The following is a 20,897-nucleotide window of genomic DNA, read 5'->3' as shown; positions in this document are numbered from 1 at the left end:
TGGTATTTGCGATCAGGCGTAAAACTTTGGAATTGTCTGTATTTTAGTAGACTCTCTTCCACAATTATGTTAGAAAGAGAACTGGCCGCTCTCTGTTCACAAGCTGCGTGAACGGGTTGCGGACTGGGCATTGTTGCCTAACAGCTGTTTGGTGTTGCTGCTCGAGATGTCACAGCCTGCTTCTCTGGCAACTTCTCGATACGTAAATCGGCCTCGCCTGCTGCGTTTTTTTATCACTGCCAGCTCCCTTTTTAATGTGTCTACTTCTTGTGTAACTGTCCGTTTCCATTCAGAAACCTGTTCGGTGTTTTCACCTAACATGTTTGCTGCAGACAAAGCTTCATTTGTCGCTTTCTTTGCGGTTACAGGCAGTTCGTTCCGTAAACATTCTTGAAATTGTTCATGTTTCATGTTAAACCAATTTACAAAGTCAAAAGTAAACTGATTGCCTTTCCGTACAAATTTCGCTTCTACAGATTTCTCCTGTTAGATAGCGAGTGCCTATACCTGTGAAGCTATTTGCTGCACAGAATTTTCTAATGTACTTTGTGCTGCGTTAACTTGCCCGACCTGCTTGGTTATATCATTGACAGCTTCGGGCAAATGCTTGTATGTTTTTCCCATTTCGTCAAATTCATCACTAATATTTTTGAAGTTAGTTTCAATTTATATTAAATTTTCTAACAAGCCCGTCACGAATTTGTGTGGTTACATTTTCTTTTATCTGATGAGCTATGGCGTTCAAATTTTTGTTTACTAATGTTGTTATATTATTTTGAATTTCAGGGGCCGCAGTTTGAAGTTTTCTATTTAAACTGTCAGTCTGATTTTGAAGTTTTGCGTCTAAAGTGTCAGTCACATTTTGCAGTTTTGCGTCTAAACTACGACTCGCACTAGTTTTGATTTCAGTGGCTGCAGTTTGCAGTTTTTCATCTAAACTGTTACTTTTTTCAGAACTTCTATGAAGTGTGCATTTTGTTCATGAACAGCGCAGTGAAAACCTTGCATCTGTTCTCTGAAAAATGTGAACAGTTCCGCGAAATTAGTAGGTACTGATTCACTCTGGGTGGGCTCTTCAGTATATTCGGCCGTAGGTGTATTTTTACTCGCCGACAATTCGTTATTTTGAGTTTCTTGACTCGCCATATTTAGGCCGGCCGTTGTGGCCGAGCGGTTCTAGGCGCTTCAGTCTGGAACCGCGCGACCGCTACAGTCGCAGGTTCGAATCCTGCCTCGAGCATGGATGTGTGTGATGTCCTTAGGTTCGTTATGTTTAAGAAGTTCTAAGTTCTAGGGGACTGATGACCTCAGATGTTAAGTCCCATAGTGCTCAGAGCCATTTGAACCATTTGAACTCGCCATATTTTGCTCGTCACTGTCTACGTCTGATTCTGCTCCAGGCGGTGTAGCCATTTCAATGTTTCTACCGACATTGTCAATGAATTAAAAAAAATACACCGCAATGAATTTAATAAAATTGACCGTTAATTTTCCTCAATTTGCACACGGCAAATGTTATTTAGAAAGAATTACTGTTAATGTATAGTGATACACAATAAAACAATCTAGCGACGATTCTCAGTCGTTCTAGAAAGCGGCCATCTTGCTGACATTACGTTTTGCAAAATTGACAAACAAAATTTGCAAGCTATTGTGAGCAACGTTTTTTAGAATTTAACACTCCCTAACTGACTTTTGCACACCAGGGCAAAGGAAAACAGTAATGCCCATTACCCAGCCGGTTGAAATTGTCTCTGTCTTTACAGTAGTTTTTCATGTAACAGAAATATACAATTTTTTTAGATACCAAATTTACAATAATACATATGCATACATCTATACCTACACAAATAATTCCTGTACTAAGGGAGCCATTCTATGGTGGAAATTTTTTCTTTTATTTTTTCTTTTGTTTCATTTATCTTTTTGAAATTGCATATTTAAATGTTGGAATTTAATTACATTTTTTTTAGCTAGGCTTCTCTACCGGGATTGTCCGTTTGCGAGTAGAATTTTGGGACGTGATTTACGCCTAAAAGCTATCGGACTTCGTTTTGCAAAATGTGAAATTTTAGATGCAGGTTCTATTTTGAAAGCAGACCAATCGTATTTTACTGATTTGTGTCGTTAATATGCGGTTATTCACCGACAGACATCCCCACACAAAGTAAGCCACATTTACTTATCAAATTCATGAAAAACAGAGGAAGAAAAGTATGATAGTCCTAAGGATAAACACAATGAAATTAAATAATTATTATTGCGCAAAATGAGCACAAATAACAGAATCTCTACTTAACTGCGACCGTACCGGACAGTGGCTGATCAAGAAGAGAGAGAACAAAAGGTTGCCGGTCCGGTTCATTTAACATAGATAATGAAATTACAGAGAGGTTTAATTGTAATCACAGTGTCTATTAAGCGCGATAAAATCGTCTCAGCGCTACTGCGCTAAAACACGGAGTCACGAAATCCGGTAACACTTGGGGAACATTACAGTCTTCCAGGTGGGTTTCTAGATTACCATAATGTTCGGCTTTTTCAGGATTTTTCCTATGCGGTCAGTAACCTCCTTAACAAAAAGTAGGAAAGCTTTCGATTTCACCAGCCCTTGAACATCGCTCTGATTTTTTCACAGTGGGCTTAACGTTCCTTTTTACCTCAATGAACAAATAACTATTCTTGAGTAACGCGTTGTTGAGATGTCGCTAAATCATGTGACCCAAACTGCCTTCTTCTTTCTTGAAAACTAATACATCAAGAAAATTTAATCTTCCGCCCTGCGTCTTTCCTCCACGGTAAGCTGAATCTTTGAACTGATCCAAAAACCAAACGTATCACCCATGTACCGGAACCAAATATTCGGTTTCTTGTTCGCAGATTCCTATGCCTGATCCTCGAATCTTTCCATACAGAAGTTCGCTATAACTGGGTTTAAGAGGCTCACTATGGGGTCACCGTCCGTCTGCTCATAGAACTCATCGTTCCACTTGAAATGCATGGTTGTGAGGCAATATTTAAACAGTTTTCCAATATTGAGACGAAAAATCCTACAGATAATTTGCAACCAAATTAGGCGATCCACCATTTAGACGCTTCTAGCACGATTACCAATTTATCTGGACATTCGTTGCCAAGGACGGAAATTTTGCCATTAGCGTGCGAGTTATGCCCACGAAAGAAATAATGTCCGGTGCAATAACAATTATTCATAGTTAGGAAATGGCTGCAGCTGAAGAAATCGTATAGAAGCTGTAGGAGTATTATATGGTGTTAAGTCTCCAGAAAGTAATTTTAAAACACCTAAATGAGAATGATAGTGTTATCATTCTCCCCACTGACAAGGGAAATCCAACAGTTGTTTTGAATGGGACCGCCTCCGATAGTAAAGTTACCGACTTATTAGATCCGCAAACATATACACTGAAGCGACAAAGAAACTAGTATTGGTATGCGGATTCAAATACAGAGATACGTAAACAGGTAGAATAAGGCGCTGTGGCCGGTTGCGATTATACAAGACAACAAGTGTCTGGTGCAGTTGTTAGATTGGTTACTGGCAGGTTATTAAGATTTAAGTGAGTTTGAAAGTGGTGTTCGGCGCACGAGCGATGGGACACAGCATCTCAGAGGTAGCAATGAAGTGGGGATTTTCCCGTACGACCATTTCACGAGTGTACCAAGACTATCAACAATCCGGTAAAACATCAAATCTCCGACATCGCTGCGGCCGGAAAAAGATCCTGTAAGAATGGGAACACTGACGGCTGAAGAGAATCGTTCAACGTGACAGAAGTGCAACCCTTCCGCATACTGCTGCGGATTTCAGTGCTGAGCCTTCAACAACTGTCAGCGTCTGAACCATTCAACGAAATAACATCGATATGGGCTTTCGGAGCCGAAGGCCCACTCGTGTAGATGGTGACTGCGCGATACAAAAGCTTTACGCCTCGTCTGGGCCTGTCAGCAGCGATTCTGGACTGCCTGGTCGGACCAGTCTTGTTTCACATTGTATTGAGCGGATGGGCATGTATGGGTATGCAGACAACCACATGAATCCATGGACCCTGCATGTCGGCAGGGGACTGTTCAAGCTGGTGGAGGCTCTGTAATGGTTTGAGTCTTGAGCCGCTGGAGTAATATGGGACCCCTGATACATCTACATACCATTGACAGGTGATACGTATGTGCTCATCCAGTCTCATCACCTGCATCCATTCATGTCCATTGTGCATTCCGACGGTTTTGGGCAATTCCAGCAGGACAATGCGACACTCCACATGTCCAGAATTGCTACAGAGCGGCTCCAGGAACGCTCTTCTGAGTTTAAACACTTCCGCTGGCAACCAAACTCGCCAGACATGAACATTATTGAGCATATCTGGGATGCCTTGCAACGTACTGTTCAGAAGAGATCTCCACGCCCTCGTACTCTTACGGGTGTTTGTTTTGCTTTAGGGCGCACAAAACAACTGGGGTCACACACGCCCAAGTCAAAACTATTGAACACGAAGACAAAGAGGAGTTAGAAAACGACTAATGTCAGTCACAATTGACATAAGAGAAGACAGCTAAAAATAGGAACGTGGAGAAAGGGCTGAAAAAGACACGATACAGAAACGGAGGTTTAAAACTAAAAATTAAATGGCTTTGGCGGTAGTGCTTTGGCGGATGAAAAGTAAAACGCTGTCGACAGCCCGCCCGTCATTTGCTGAAACGGCCGATAACTCAGACGGCAAACCCAAGCGGTAACATAAACGGGTAAAACAATAGACATTCCGTTAGGATGTGGCGGACAGTTAAAACTTGGGCGCAATATGTACAAAGTGGTGATGTAGCGCCGCTTAGCAAATGATGATGGCTAAAAAGGCAGTGCCCAAAACGCAGCCTTGTTAAAATAATTTCCTCCCGGCGGGATGGCCGAGAGGAGGTCATCCAAGCCGCTGGGATAGGCTTAATAAGCCGGAGCTTATTCCCGTGAAGGGAGGGCCATTGGCGATGCCAGAGGGACGCCACCTTCTGACAGATGGCAACACAGAGATCATCAGAGGGAATACAGGAATTTAACGGGCTGAGATACGAGGACTGCAATCTTGGCAGCAGCGCCAGCAGCTTCGTTTCCTGGCAGACCAACATGACCAGGAACCCACAGAATCATCACACTGGCACCACCACAGGTGAGCAAGTGACTGTTTTCCTAGACCCGCTGCATTAAGGGATGGGCAGCGTACAGCGCACATTGACTTTGAAGGGCGCTGAGTGAGTCTGAGCAGAGGGCACAATTGAAAAGGCCATGTCGCCGGATTTACTCTGTGGCCTGATAAAAGGCGAAGAGCTCAGCTGCAAATACTGACGAATGTGTCGGAAGCCAATATCGAAAGACACGGGTGCCAAAGACGAAGGCACACCCGACCCCGAAGTCAGTCAGAGAGCCGTCAGTGTATACAAAGGTACTACCGTGAAGTTCCATGCGAAGGTCGTGAAACTGAAGGCGATAGAGTGAGGCTGTAATAGTGTCCTTAGGAAGTGAATGAAGGTCATGGCTAACATGGACCGCTTCACAAAGCCTAGGTGATGAAGGGTTCACACCCACCAGGAAAGTTGCAGGTAGTGTGAAGTTAAGCCGCCGTTAGCAAGTGCCAAAGCGGACTACAGGAGGGGCGCGCCACGTACTGGAGATTAAAAATGGTTCAAATGGCTCTGAGCACTATGGGACTTAACTTCTGTGGTCATCAGTCCCCTAGAACTTAGAACTACTTAAACCTAACTAACCTAAAGACATCACACACATCCATGCCCGAGGCAGGATTCGAACCTGCGACCGTAGCAGTCCCGCGGTTCCGGACTGCGCGCCGAGAACCACTAGACCACCGCGGCCGGCTGGAGATTAAAGGAATCGTAGAAGAAGGAGGCACAGGATGGGTCGCCACGCATGGCAGACAAGCGGCATGCATACCTGCTGAGGAGAAAGTCACGGCGGTAGTTCAACAGCTTCAGCCTTTCTACCAGACTAGTTCAAAAGGCCCCAGTGGCCAAACGGATGCCACGATGGTGGATAGTGTTCAGACGGAGTAAGAAGGATGGACGTGCAGACGCGTAAACAAAGCACCCATAATCGAGTTTCGAACGGACAAGGGCCCGGTACAAATGGAGGTGGGTGATTCGATGGGTACCCCAGGAAGTACCATTGAGGACACGTAGTACACTGCAGGTAACACACATGGGAGGACCAACCGTCTCCTGTCGAGCATGAGCCCCAGGAATTTCGTAGTTTCAACGAACGGAAGGGCAACAGGCCCAAGATGTAAAGATGGTAGCAGAAGCCATTTGCGCCGCCAGAAATTCATACAGACGGTTATATCAGTGGAAAAACGAAAGCCATTGTCAGTGCTCCAGGAGTAAAGACGATCAAGACATCGCTGAAGACGCCGTCCAGTGAGACAGATCCGTGGAGAGTTGCAATAGATGGTAAAATCGTCAACAAAAAGGGAGCCAGAGATGCCCAGCGGGAGACAGGCCATTACAGGGTTAAAGGCGATAGCAAAGAGGATGACGCTCAGGACGGAACCCTGAGACACACCGTTTCCTGGATAAAGGTGTTCGACAAGGCAGAATCCACACACATCTCGAAAACACGGTCTTTTAAAAATTCCTGAAGGAAACAGGAAAGGTGGCCACGGAAGCCCCATGTGTAAAGAGTACGGAGATACCCGTTGTCCAGCAGGTGTCGTAGGCCTTCTCCAAATCGAAAAACACGGCCACAGTCTGGGATTTCCACAGAAAACCATTCATGACAAGGGTGAACAAAGTAACGAGATGGTCAACTACAGAAAGCCACACTCGCTATCTACACTGGGCATTCGATAGCAAATTGCGAGATTCCAGCCACGACACCAGCCGGGCGTGAATCATACGTTCCATCACCTTGCAAATGCAGCTGGTGAGAGAGATGGGGCCGCAGCTAGAAGGAAGGTTTTTGTCCTAACTGGGCTTAGGTATGGGTATGACAGTGGCTTCATGCCAATGTCCGGGAAATGTGCCCTCTGCCCAGATGCAGTTACACGTGTTAAGGAGAAAGCGCTTGCCTGCAAGAGAAAGCTGCTGTAACACCTGAATGTGGACGGCGTCTGGCCCTGGCGCGGAGGATCATGAGGAACTGAGGGCATGATATAGCTCCCTCATTGTAAAGGCGGCATTGTAGCACTCACAGTTCGGAGAAGAGAAGGGTATCGCCCGAGCCTCCTCCGCTCGTTTCCGATAGAGAAAGCAGGGTGGTAGAGGGTAGAGCTCGAAATGTCCGCAAAATGGCGGTCCAAGGTGTTGGGGATAGCAATAGGGTCCACGATGACATCGTCTGCTACTCTCAGGCCGGAAATTCGCGAATGAATCTTGGTCCCAGAGATCCGTCGCAGGTTGGCCCACACGACAGAGGAATGGGTGGAACTGTTACAAGAACTAGTGAATGAAACCCAACTAGCAAGAAATGTGAAAGCTCTACGCAAACGTGAGGGTGCAATTTCGTTTCCTGAAGGCACAGTACAAGGGGACACTGTGATGCTAAATGCAGCCATAAATCCTCTTTGTGGGACTGAAGGCCGCGAACGTTCGCTTAGAGGAGAGTCATGTTGAGGAAGAGATGTAGGGGTGTCACCTCTTCACATGCCAAGTGACAACCTGAGAAGAGTCGCTACTAGAGGGCACAGAAGCAGGAGGATCCTGCTCCATGGGGTCCTCAGAATAACTGGCGTGCTTGTGCGGTCGGCCTGTGGAGTCCAATGCTTAAAAACGGTTGTTGGTGCGCACCGACGTCACAGAGGGGCCAGTCAGGCTGGGGTATCACGTGGCGACACCATTAAAGGGGATCTTCGAGTCGGCGAAGAAGAAGACCGTTTGCCGTTGGTGGACTTCTTCGTGCCTTTCTGGTTAGAGGAAGACTTTGGTGTTATTTGGCTGGAGGGATGGAGGAAATCGTCATGGGTGTACTCCTTCTGTCCTTCCTGGCCTACCAGTTGTGTAGCTGGTGGCTTCATCCCTTGAGGCGAGAGCTTGATGGCTTGTTGCATAGCTAGACGGGGGATGGCGATGCTACCTTGACACTGGGCGATTTCACAACCTCAGAGCTAAATTGGAAGTCTCACACCTGCGTGCCATGGCCTTTTTGGAGCGAAAGGTAACAAGAACAGGCGGGAGAACGCAGGGTTTGTGACTAGCCAGTAACTCACGAGTAACTGGGTAGGGCACTTTCTCCTTTACCCGGATCTCTTGAACAGCCCACCCATCAAGATACGCGGGACAATCCCGAGGGGAGGCGGCATGGCCGCCAATGGAATTGATATAGTGGGGAGAAGGAGGTGGACAATCACCCTCGTGTGCATCCCTACCAAAGGTTACACATATGGCTGTGTGTCAACAAGACGTTCTAGTGTGGTTGAAATGATGACACTGGTAGCAGCGCATCAGGTTTGGCATGTAAGACCAGACTGTGATAATTTCGTAGCCTGCTTTGATCTTGGACAGAAGCACCACTCTGTCAAAGGTAAGAAAAAGAGTGCAGGTGGGCACTAAGGACGAATCTACCTTTTTCATTACACCATGGACAACAATGACACCCTGTTCAGAGAGCTAAGATCGGATTTCGGCCGCAGTTAGACCATCGAGCAGCCTAGTGTAAATGACACCACAGGAAGAATTCAAAGTTCTTTGGGCCTTGACATGAACAGTGTAACCATGGAGAAGCGAGGCAGTGAGCAGTAGTTGGGCTTGAGAATCAGAGGTAGTCTCCGAAAGCATAGTGCCATTCCGTAAACGAGAGCAGCATTTCACAGGGCCGGCAATCACATCAACACCTTTCTGAATATTAAATGGATTTACCATGGTGAAGGACTGACTGTCTTCAGTATGTGAGATCACGAGGAACTGTGGTACAGTGAGAAGGGTCTTTAAATCATTAGCCTCATTATGTTTACGTTTTGTACACATTGATTGCGAAGATGATTGGCTCATTGTGAGAAAATCCCCCATGACTGCCAGCATCTCCGATGGTGCAATCCTTCCAACTGGGAGCCCCCATCACAAGTGGGCGCATCCACCTTAGGTGACTGCTCACACCTCAAGTCACACCTCCCAAACACCTGACAGAGGGACCAATCGGCAATCTGGAAAGTTGCAGCCCAGGCAATCACCCCTCCCTGAGCCTGGCCTGTACCAGAGGGTACATGCGAATTCTACTTGTCGGCATGGGGCAGGGAATTACGCATTACCCACTCACCTGTTACACATGAGGCCCGTGGGCCGGCCTTCAGGAGCTCACAGGGAGGAAGAAGAAAAAGAGGGCCCTCAAACGCCGAAGCGGAGGAACGAGAGGAGAAGGGAAGCAAAGAAAAGAAAAGAAAAGGGAGCGGACAACAATGGTGAGACTGTTCTTACGTCAGCGACAGACAATGCAGAACATTCCCAATAACACCCCAGACATGTTCCCTAAGGGAGGGGAAAAAATAGCAGGATGACCGATATGCAACATGGAAGGAAAAAAGTGCCGCAAAGGCTGGAGCCCCGTGGTTTCCAAGTACAAACCAGCCAAAGATTGGCGAGCCACTAGGTAGGGAGGGAGGGAGACGGGGCGGGGGGGGGGGGGGGGAAGTCGTACTCTTATGGATTTATGGACAGCCCTGCAGGATTCATGGTGTAAGCCCCTCCAACACTTCTTCAGACATCAGTCGAGTCCACGCCACGTCGTGCACATGAGGGCCATACACGATATTAGGTAGGTGTACAAGTTTCTTTGGCTCTTCAGTGTAGAAAACTGAGTAACAATCCCACAGACAAAATTCTTAGAACGGTTACATAGTTGATAAAGAAGTCCTCGGTCGAACAGAGCGTTCAGAAAGGTCTATTCAGTTCAGCTGTGCTACCATCAAGACCTTATGGATTGCTGAATGTGCAGAAACTACGTGTTCCCCAAAGGCCTGCAGTGGGTGCTACAGGTCTGCCAACGTCTTGACGGCATTATTACGACCTTATGTGGGCCAAGCGGATTCATATATCATGAATTCGGCACATTTTATCACTATATTAAACGGCATAGATGTCCAGCTGGAGGACATAAAATTTAATTTTGATGTGGTATCACTATACACTGTGGTCCCGCTAAATGAAGTGTAGCAACAGATGAGTCGGCGTTTTCCTCCCGAAGTTGCAAAACTGTTTAAATATTGCCTCTCGACCATGCATTTCAAGTGGAACAATGAGTTCTATGAACAGACGGACGGTGACGCTATGGGGAGCCCCTTGAGCCCAGTTATAGCGAACTTCTGTACGGAAAAATTCGAGGATCAGGCACTGGAATCTGCAAACAAGAAACCGAATCTTTGGTTCCGGTACATGGGTGATATGTTTGGTTTTTGGATCAGTTCAAAGATTCAGTTTACCGTGGAGGAAAGAGGCACGGTGGAAGATTAAATTTTCTTGATGTGTTAGTTTTCAAGAAAGAACAAAGTAGTTTGGGTCACATAATTTATCGAAAAGCCATGTACACAGACCACTACCTACACTGGGATTTGAACCACAACTCACAACAAAAGCGAGGAATCAAGAAAACGTTGGTGGATAGAGCAAGGAAAATCTGTGAACCAGAGCTGTTTAACACAGAATTAAAACATCTCACCAGCGCATTACTCACTCCGTCTTCAGACCACGAGTGGCCTACCGAGACCATCCGACCGCCGTGTCATCCTGAGTGGAGGGTGCGGATAGGAGGGGCGTGGGGTCAGCACACCGCTCTCCCGGTCGTTATGATGGTATTCTTGACCGAAGCCACTACTATTCGGTCGAGTAGCTCCTCAATTGGCATCAAGAGGCTGAGTGCACCCCGAAAAATGGCAACAGCGCATGGCGGCCTGGATGATCACCCATCCAAGTGCCGACCACGCCCGACAGCGCTTAACTTCGGTGGTCTCACGGGAACCGGTGTATCCACTGCCGTAAGGCCGTTGCCCACCAACGCATTGTTCAAGAATCGTTATTTGTTCATTGAAGTAAAAGGAACGTTAAGCCATTGTGTAAAAATCAGAGCGATGTTCAAGCGCTGGTAAAATCGAAAAATTTCCTACCTTTCGTTAAGGACGTTACTGACCGCATAGGAAAAATCTTGAAAAAGCGGAACATTATGGTAATTTGGAAACCCACATGGAAGACTGTAATGTTTCCCAAGTGTTACCGGATTTCGTGACTCTGTGTCTTCGCGGAGTAGCGCTGAGACGATTTTATCGCTGCTTAATAGACACAATGATTACAATAATACCTCTCTGTAAGTTCATTATCTATGATAAATGAACCGGACCGGCAACCTTTTGTTCTCTCTCTTCTTGATCAGCCATTGCCCGATACGGTCGCAGTCAGGTAAAGATTCTGTTGTTTGTGCTCATTTTGCGTAATAACAATTATTTAATTTCATTGTGTTTATCATTACGATTATCATATCTTTTTTCCTCACTTTTTTCATGAATTTGATAAGTAAATGTGGCTTACATTGTGTGGGGATGTCTGTTGGTGAATGACCGCATATTAACGGCACAAATCAGTGGAATACGATTGGTCTGCTTTCAAAACAGAACCTGCATCTAAAATATCACATTTTGCAAAACGAAGTCCGATAGCTTTTAGGCGTAATTCACGTCCCAAAATTATACTCGCCAACAGACAATCCCGGTAGAGGAGCCTAGCTAAAAAATATGGTGGTAATTATATTCCAAAATTTCAATATTTAATTTCGAAAAGATAAAATAAATAAAAGAAAAAAGCGGCACTATAAGACACAAGATTAACTAAAACCGGTCAGGATACTCGCCAAACGCCAGAAAAAGCAGGAATCTATAGGATTCCTCCCTGTAATTGTGGGGAGGTGCACGTGGGTACTACAAAAAGAATGGTCAAAACACGACTAGAAGAGCACAAGAGCAATTGCAGAAGAGGGCTGTTGCAGAACGTGATTTGCTGCCAGGAGACCACCACATTCATTTTTATAGGAGTCAAATACTGGCAGCCACAAGCGAATACTATGAAAGCCTCTACAGAAAGGCCTTAGAGATTGTGAAACACCTCAGGAATTTCAGTAGGAAGGAGGAGGGCGCGAAACTGAGTGACGTCTGGATTCCAGTGCTGAAGAAGATGTGTACCAGTCTTCCACCATGGGGTGATAGCAACAGCGGACGATGGCAGTCGACAGTGGGCATTTGCGCTTGGGTATTCAAAAAATGTGATATCACGCCACTGAGTCGGATGTTTGTTGCAGTCAGTAGTGAGCCCAGAGTATGAATCAGACATTCAAAGAAGCTTTGATCCCCCTTGAAAATGTCTTCTACAAATGGGGACGAAACGTTTGGTTGTAATGTGAAAGCCATTTAACCATGTCATAGTACTCCAGAATATTTGATTAACTGAGACACCAGTCTCCACAGAAGATATTCTGAAGACAGGCATCACCACTCCCTTGGGCCTCTTCGAATTACTTTACACGCCAACTGGTCTCAAACATGCTGCTCAAATATTGTAGTGACATCGGCAATGTGCTATGTGACCAACCCTTTTGCTTCCCTTATCTTGACGACAATCTGGTGCCTCCTTCTTTATCACAGCAACAAAGTGAACATATGTCAGCAGTATTTCAGTTGCTCAAATATTTTAGGGTTATCATTAGTCCTTCCAAATGCATCTTGGGTACCACCCAGGTGAGATTCCTGGACCATCAGATATGTGCACAGGGCATCACTCCCCTACCTGAAAAATTTCAGGCTGTGAGTGGGATTCAGTGCACAGGAACTTTTTGGCAACTCTACCAAATCCTCAGGATGCCGAAATTTACCATTGCCACCTCCCCAGCACAGTCTCCTTTCAAGGGTCATTGACAGATGCACTTTCTGGTCCTAACACAAAGGGCAACAATCCCATTCCTTTGATGCACCAGACGGATGTCGCCTTCACTGCTTCCAAGAACAGTCTTGCTAATGTTGCACTTTTGGTTCATCTACATCATGACACCCAGCTGACAATGATGGTCAACAGCATGTTTTAGGTGGATCCTTGCAGCAACACTTCAATGATTCCTGGCAACTGTTGGTCCACGTTTAAGTGAAGATCATGCCTGCACAACGTCAATGGAGCGCCTATGACAGGGAGCTGCTTGCCCTCTATGAGGCATTCCACTACTTTCAGCCACTGATGGAGGGTGGGAACTTTGTTTACCGAAAACAAACCCATCACACACGCCTTCCAGCAGACCAATAATCACTGTTCAACAGTCCAATTTCTCCAGTTGGATTATACCTCTCTGTTCAGCACAGACGTTCAGCACATCTTGGCGATGGACAGTATTGTTGCTGACACTATCAAGAGTTGCCGGGATCACTCGTTGCAGCGTAAGAGATCAGTACACAACTGAACTCTTCTCATCATGATGCAAACATTGGCCTCATATTGAAGTGTATCTCTATCCTTGGTACAGACACAAAACTGACCAGTCAACCTCCACTGCCAACCCTCAACCACTCCTATCAGCAGGACATGGCACCATCGCAACCTAGGCCACCCTGGCGCTGAGGTCATTACCAGAGCTGTTACCCATCGCTGTGTATGTCGTGGCAGCCCGCTCACATTGTCACAGTTGGGCCCACTGCTATGCTGTTTGTCCATGTAGTAAATAGTTCATCATGTACATACTCTTGCTGATGATTTCCCTGAGGCTACAGGGAGGTTTATCCATGTCCATGTTGATATTGCTGGTGCCCTCCCACGTCTCAGGCAGCCAGCAGTATCTTTCAATATAATTGATCAATTCACACACTTTCCAGAAGCAGTGCCAGTCCCTAAGATCTCAGCTGAAACTGTGACAGTCATCCATAAGTATGTGAATAGCTCGTTTTGGTTCCCCACTCTACATCATTTTGGATTGTGAATGGGCATTTGATATCCAGCTGTTCAATGACCTTGCCTGATTCTGCAGCACCCATAATCACTTCACGACCACATACCACCTAGCTGTCAATCGTATTAATGAGTAATGGCATTGCACTTTGAAAACTGCTCTACTTTACCCATTACACAGCATCAACTATTGCACTCCCCATAGTCGTTCTATCCAGTGCACCAGCTTCAAGATGGACCTGTACGCCTCTATGAGTTAGCTGGTTTATGGTGGGCAACTTCTGATACCTGGGGAATTTATCAAGCCCTCTGCTACCATTTCTGCCTCTGGCACACTGGGCTTCCTGGATGGTCTGCCCATTGTGAACATCCATCCTCAAACTGTTTCTCAACATGGCTCCCCACTTTCATTTATTCATACAGATTTGGGCATTGCCACACACAATGATCCAGACTGAAAGGGCCATGCCTGGTCTCCAATCTCCATACTCAAGCTCTTACAAGAATGCTGGGCATGACAGGTTGTCATCAATGGGAACACCCACACAGTGTCATTGGACCTCATTAATCTGACCTACACTTTCCCATCTGAAACTGTCCCTATGCTGTCCCCTCACATGGCCTCACCACCACCTGACCAGCCAGCACAGCCACCTATTCAAGACCATCAATCCCACTTTGCGCCATGAATTTGCTTGCCATTTCAATTTGCCTCCATGCTCCACAACTCCTTGGTGGAGGTGGGGGAGGAGGAGGAGGGGGGGTTGTTTGATGACTACTATCCATGTCAATAACTTTATCTTGGAAGTCTTCCATTTGGCCCATACTTGCATAGAAAAACAACAGTATGGGAATTGTGTGTCCACCTTGATGCAAAACACTTTGTTAACTTGTTTACTTATTCCCAAACTAATTTCAGCGACAAATAACGCCATCATCACTGGGTTCTTTAAATCTTATTTATTGTACATTGCGGTATGTTTTTAAGAATTATTGCCGCTGTTTGCAGCACATTTTCTGTGCCATTTTTCTCAACATACATAATGTCATCTGCAAATTCTTCAGATGGCATGCAGCTAATTCTATACACGGAAAAGCAAAACTTTCGTACTCAGTTTATGATCCAAACATTATCCATCACTGTCACGCACACCCAGCCATGATATCCCCATCTGTTAAACAAGATGCAAACTTACAGCACAGGTCGCAATGCAGCACTGCTTACAGCCTAAGCCCACCTGCGAGCTTACAGTGTTGACCTCAGCACACGGATGGGCCAGCCAACATAAAGGCAGAAATACAGCTACTAATGGTAGAGTTTGTAAGTGTAGCACCCAATTCCTACCAACTGTAGTGTCTTTCCACCTCAGTGGTCACTTATGCGAAAAAAATATGTCAGTGGTTGTGGCAGTCACTCATGCGAAGGATTGTGTACAGTGTCTTCAGAGGTTGCTTGTGATGGGTCACATTCAGTGACTAAGTCGCCCCCCTGCAACACGTAATTTTGTCATGACAGTGTACTCATTTCTGTAACTAGTTTCTTGTACCAACGGAGGTATCAATAGCCGTTAATTTAGCGAGCAACTGTGCCAGAACATGCTTCTTCTATGTTCTATGTAAATTATCCCAAAAGCACATGGAGGCTGTTGTTCACTCCCTCAGAAGAAACCGAAAGAACTGTGAGAACCAAGCCTTTCGCGATGACAATGATATGTAAAACATCCTCGGTTTTCTTGCCGCTTCCATTCGGGATAAAATCTCAAGCTTTCGACGATAGCCGTCATCGTCAGGAGCAACTGACTGTCTTCATTGCTGCTGTGGTGGCCTTACATAGCCCGTGGTCGGCTTGTCATTGGTCGGCGATGTGGAGGCAATCATATAGGTCAGACCATTCGTACCGTTTCCAACCGCTGTACAGAACACCAACGGCATATTAAAAACAGAGAATTTGAGAAATCGGCAATTGCGGAGCACAGCCTCCTGAACAAACACAAAATACTTTTTGATGAAATAAAAATTTTGTCCCGTGCCTCCTCATACTGGGATTCTGTTATTAAGGAGGCTGTTGATATAAGAATGAGCGAGGAGAACTTTACCTGTGATAGCGGCTACTGTCTGAGCAGTGCATGGAAACGCACGCTCGATGCAGAGAAGAAACACACCACCCCTTGCAGGGTTTACGTTCCCACGGAAGCATTGGCGTCACCAGCGGGGACACTGACACCGCCTGCGACAGCAGTAAGTAATCGCCGGCCAACCAGATGACGACCACGGGCTGCAAAAGGCCATCACAACAGCAGTGAAGACAGTCAGTTGCTCCTGACGATGACGATGGAGGCTATCGTCGAAGGCTTGAGATTTTATCCCGAATTGAGCGGCAATAAAATCGAGAATGTTTTACATAAAACCTTAAGAACTGGTGTAAAAGTGTTCTGACAACAGGAATGAGCTTGAATTACAGACTAAGCAAATGAAGTTGAATCTGAACAACAAAATACAGATATACGTAAATGAAATGCAAGCTAATTAAACTGTAAAAATTATCAGATTATAAACGAATCAGAATACTCTGAAATTGAAAATTGTGTTAAAAATTCCAAAATGTAGCCCCCAATATACACACAGTATCTAATGAAGCAGCATTTGTTAATTACAAAAGTTTAAGAATCTTAAACCTTATGGTAATGTCCACCCTATTGATTTTATTGCGGAATTTAATTATTCAGCTCGTAGCTAAAAAAAAAAAAAAAAAAAAAAAAAAAAAAAAAAAAAAAAAAAAAAAAAAAAAAAAAAAGGATAAAGATGTCATGCGTAAGAGATTGGATAAAGGGTGATGCTCATGAATAGGCACCAGAGCTCACTGATTCTCGTAATTTGTGGGAACACTTTCAAAAAATTTATTGGGAAGAACAGGTTCCACATAGTTCTATTCCCCCACCTCATCAACATTTCATCTGCAACAGACGTGTAGGGTATATGGGTTATGAGCTGCCTTTCTATTAGTCTTGTCATACTTGCATCTTCTTGTGCATGTCGAGGTATTTCTTCAATTATTAGGCTGATGCATAAATTCGTAGCGTTTTTGTTTTGGATGTTGGTATTCCAGTTTCTATGATTTTATTTATAGATTGTAATATTTTACTTGTAGTTCACCGTTGCTGTTTGAATTTACATATTGTCACTCTGTCATTTGGAGATAGTGAGTGTAGCTGTGGACGCTAGAAAATGAAGTGTCAAGCGGAGAGACTGGAACATTTCCGACATATTCTTGTCCTTGAGTTCGGCAGAGCGGTGGGGATAATGCCACTGGACAGAGCGCGGCAAGAAAATGTTTTTGTCGTTTTTAGGAGGATCTTTTTGACATTACTGACTCTCCGCAATCAGGAAGACCTTTGTAGTTTGATGAACGTCAGTTAAAAGCATTAATCCACAGTTACCCGAGGCAGTGTACTCACGAACTCGGCAATATGATGAACTGTGATCATTCCACCGTCATGCGACATTTTCATGCAATGGTGAAGGGTCGAAAATCGGATGTATGGGTACTGCATGCTCTAAGACGAAATCACATAAATCAGCAGGTTTCTTATGCGCATCTGTTTGCTCGCCATCACTTGACTCGAAAACAACACTGATCATTCCTATCCTGTTTTGTTACTGATGACGAGAAAAGCTCTCTTTGTGCTAACATAAGGAAAAGAAAGGAATGGTTGGCCCAAACGTAGCAGCAACTCCACATACGCATCCACTAAAGATGTCATGCCCCGGAGGTGTACCATCACTGATGACTTTTATTGTCAACAACTGACACGTCTCGCAGACACAATCCAAGAACACCGACCAGGAACACTGTATGAAGTGATACTACTCCACTATAACGTCCGCAAGTACTTTGCTCAACTGTTAAAAAACATCGTGCAGGAGCTGATTTGGGAAGTCATTCCACATCCATCTTATTCACCTGTTCGTCAGCCATTAGATTTTCACCTTTTCCGCTCTCTATCGAACAACCTTCAAGGAAACTCCTTTCCGGACCAAAATGAGTTCTTCGCATCAAAACCACGTGATTTCTACAGTTGCGGAATCGGAAAGTTACCTCGGCGTTGGCAGACTATTGTCAATAGTGAAGGAGAGTTATTATTGATTATTAAAGTCTCTGTTAGGTGCATCTGATGTGTTTATTAAATTTATGGAAATTTGTGGTAAGTTCCTATGGGACCAAGTTGCTGAGGTCATCTGTCCCTCGGTTAATGATGATGATCATGAGTCCCATACTTCTTTACAGAGCGTAGGGGAGCGACGCAGGAGACCCGCGCCGCCTTACTAGGCAAGGTCCTAGTGGAGGTGGTTTGCCATTGCCTTCCTCCGAACGTAATGGGGATGAATGATAATGACGAAGACGAAACAACAACACCCAGTCATCTCGAGGCAGGAAAAATCCCTGACCCCGCCGGGAATCGAACCCGGGACCTCGTGCTCAGGAAGCAAGAACGCTACCGTGAGACCACGAGCTGCGGACCTGTCCCTCGGTTGCACACTGCTTAATCTAACTTACGCTAAGGACAACAGACCCTTCCCAGGGGACACCGCTTCATCGAGGGTATCGTAAGTGTCGGGCGGGAGGGTTTGCGTGCTCCGATGAAGTGAAGCGCTTTGTCGGCGGTAGCGTAGCTACTGGCAGGGTCGGCCAAGCCGGAGTGCTCTTGACAAAGGAGCCAGACAAAGTGTGTCCACAACATAGGACAGGGAGTGTTCTATAAGCATAGTGAAGCCAGCTTCCCTGAAGGAGTAAACCTCATACAAATCCTGGTCCTCCAAGATGGAGGCTGGGCAAGAGGCTAACAACCCCTTCCTGTGGAAAAGCCTTGTTCAGAAACCTCAGAGTAAAGAAGCCGTACGGATTTATGGACGACGACATGACACTCTTAAATGCAAACAAAAAAAATGATGTGTTTATTGGAACCTGGAATGTACAATCGCTGTACAGGGCGGGGGCCCTGAGGTCACTGCTACATCAGCTCGATAAAATCAAGGCAGACAGAATTGCCCTACAGGAAATACGATGGACTGAACATGGAGTGTTTGACATGGGAAGCTGGATAATTTTCTACCATGGTTCAGAGAGCCACCATGAGTTTGGTACAGGGTTCGCAGTAAGATAAAAATTCAAACACCTTGTGAGTGGATTCACTGGAACAACATCTTGGATCTCACATATGAGACTGAAGACCCGATTCTCAAACTACTCATTGATCAATGTACATGCACTCACAGAAGTATCAGATGGCCAGGATAAAGACACCTTCTTTGAGAACCTCGAGAGAACTTATGACAGATTCCCTGTGTATGATACTAAAATAATTATTGGAGACCTCAGTGCACAGATTGATAAAGAAGAACATTACCTCCCAGCAATAGGAAAGCACAGCCTCCATGAATACGCAAATGACAACGGCCACAGAGTCATTTAGTTTGCACTGTCACGTAACATGACCGTAGGTAGGTAGCACTATGTTCCCACACGAAAGGGTTCATAAAGCAACATGGTGTAGTCCTGATCAACGTACCTTCGACCAAATTGATCATGTAATTATTGATGGCAGGCATTCCTCAAACTTACTAGATATATGAACTTACAGGGGATTTAATGTAGATTCAGACCACTACCTTGTAATTGTGAAACTAAGAGCTCGAATATCCAATGCAATAAAAGTCAAAGGAACCCCTCAAAGTAAGTATATGGTATCGAAGTTAAAAAATGAAGAGATCTCTAAAACGTACTCTGAGAAGGTTGCTGAGAGTGTTGCATTATACACCCCTAGTATAAGTGATAACCTGGATCAGGATGGAGCGCTTGCAGGGATGCAGTAATTAAAGCAACAGAAGAAGTGCTAGGGAAAGGAGGAAAACAACCGAGGAATTTCTGGTCTGATGAAGAATAAGTCAGGAGAAAAATCTGACGTACTGGAAAACGCTTGAGACATTATATACTCGTTTAAGGGTAATAAATTATCAAGATAAAAGGAAATAAGAGGAAAAAACTGCATCGGAGAAAGAAAAGGGAATGGGAAAGGAAGCAGGTTGAAGAACTGGAGACAATTGTAAAAACAACTAATATTAGAAAATTTTATCAGAAAATTAATAGGGAAAGAAGAGTATTTAAGCTGCGCGTCAACCCGTCTAAAAGTAAAAATGGGGCACTACTAACCGATAATCAAGAGGTATTGGAGCGTTGGGTAGAGTATTTCAGTGAACTGTTGGATACTTCAGAGTCCCCTATTGAAGATATCCCAGTCGCTCCAGAAGATGATGCCATAGTACCTCCCCCTTCCCAAGGAGAAGTGAACAAAGCAATTGCCCGATTGAAGAACAATAAAGCACCAGGGACTGACAATATAACATCTTAACTATTGAAAGCTGGAGGAGTTGAGCTAAAACGTAGGATCTACAAGATTGTGTGCCTTATCTGGGAAAAGGAAGAGATACCAGAAGAATGGAATGTAGGGATAGTGTGTCTGGTGCATAAGAAAGGAGATCTATTTGAATGCAGCAACTACAGAGGCATAACACTTTTAAATATTATATATAAAGTACTATCAAATATCCTGTTTAGTAGACTTTCACCTATAGCAGAAAATATTATTGGAAGCTGTTAATGCAGGTTCTGACCAGGAAAGTCAACTGTAAACCAGGTATTTACTCTCCGACAAATAGTAGAAAAGACCAATGAATTCAATGTTGGTGTGCACCATCTTTTCATTGACTTCAAATCTGCATATGACACAATAAACCGGGCCAAACTTTATGAGGGAATGCGGGAATTTCGAGTGCCTGGAAAATTGGTGCATTACATAGAGGTCACCCGAAAGTATCCCCAGTGAACCGTGCGAGTGCAGTCAAGGCTATATCACCTCAGTTTCCCACTTGAACTGGGCTAATGCAAGGAGATGGGCATTCCTGCCTACTTATCAACCCAGCGC

At 45.0% G+C, this 20,897-nt stretch overlaps 1 pseudogene; it reads right to left on the bottom strand.

Annotated features, from left to right (window-relative positions):
- Positions 1 to 10,875: 10,875 nt before the first annotated feature.
- LOC124614674 lies at positions 10,876 to 10,993 on the bottom strand (annotated as a pseudogene).
- Between the last annotated feature and the right edge of the window lie 9,904 nt (positions 10,994 to 20,897).

The sequence above is a fragment of the Schistocerca americana genome, chromosome 4, assembly GCF_021461395.2.
Source record: "Schistocerca americana isolate TAMUIC-IGC-003095 chromosome 4, iqSchAmer2.1, whole genome shotgun sequence".
Lineage (NCBI taxonomy): Eukaryota > Metazoa > Arthropoda > Insecta > Orthoptera > Acrididae > Schistocerca > Schistocerca americana.
The sequence above is the reverse complement of the archived record's forward strand: the minus strand, read 5'-3'. Positions and strand labels throughout refer to the sequence as shown.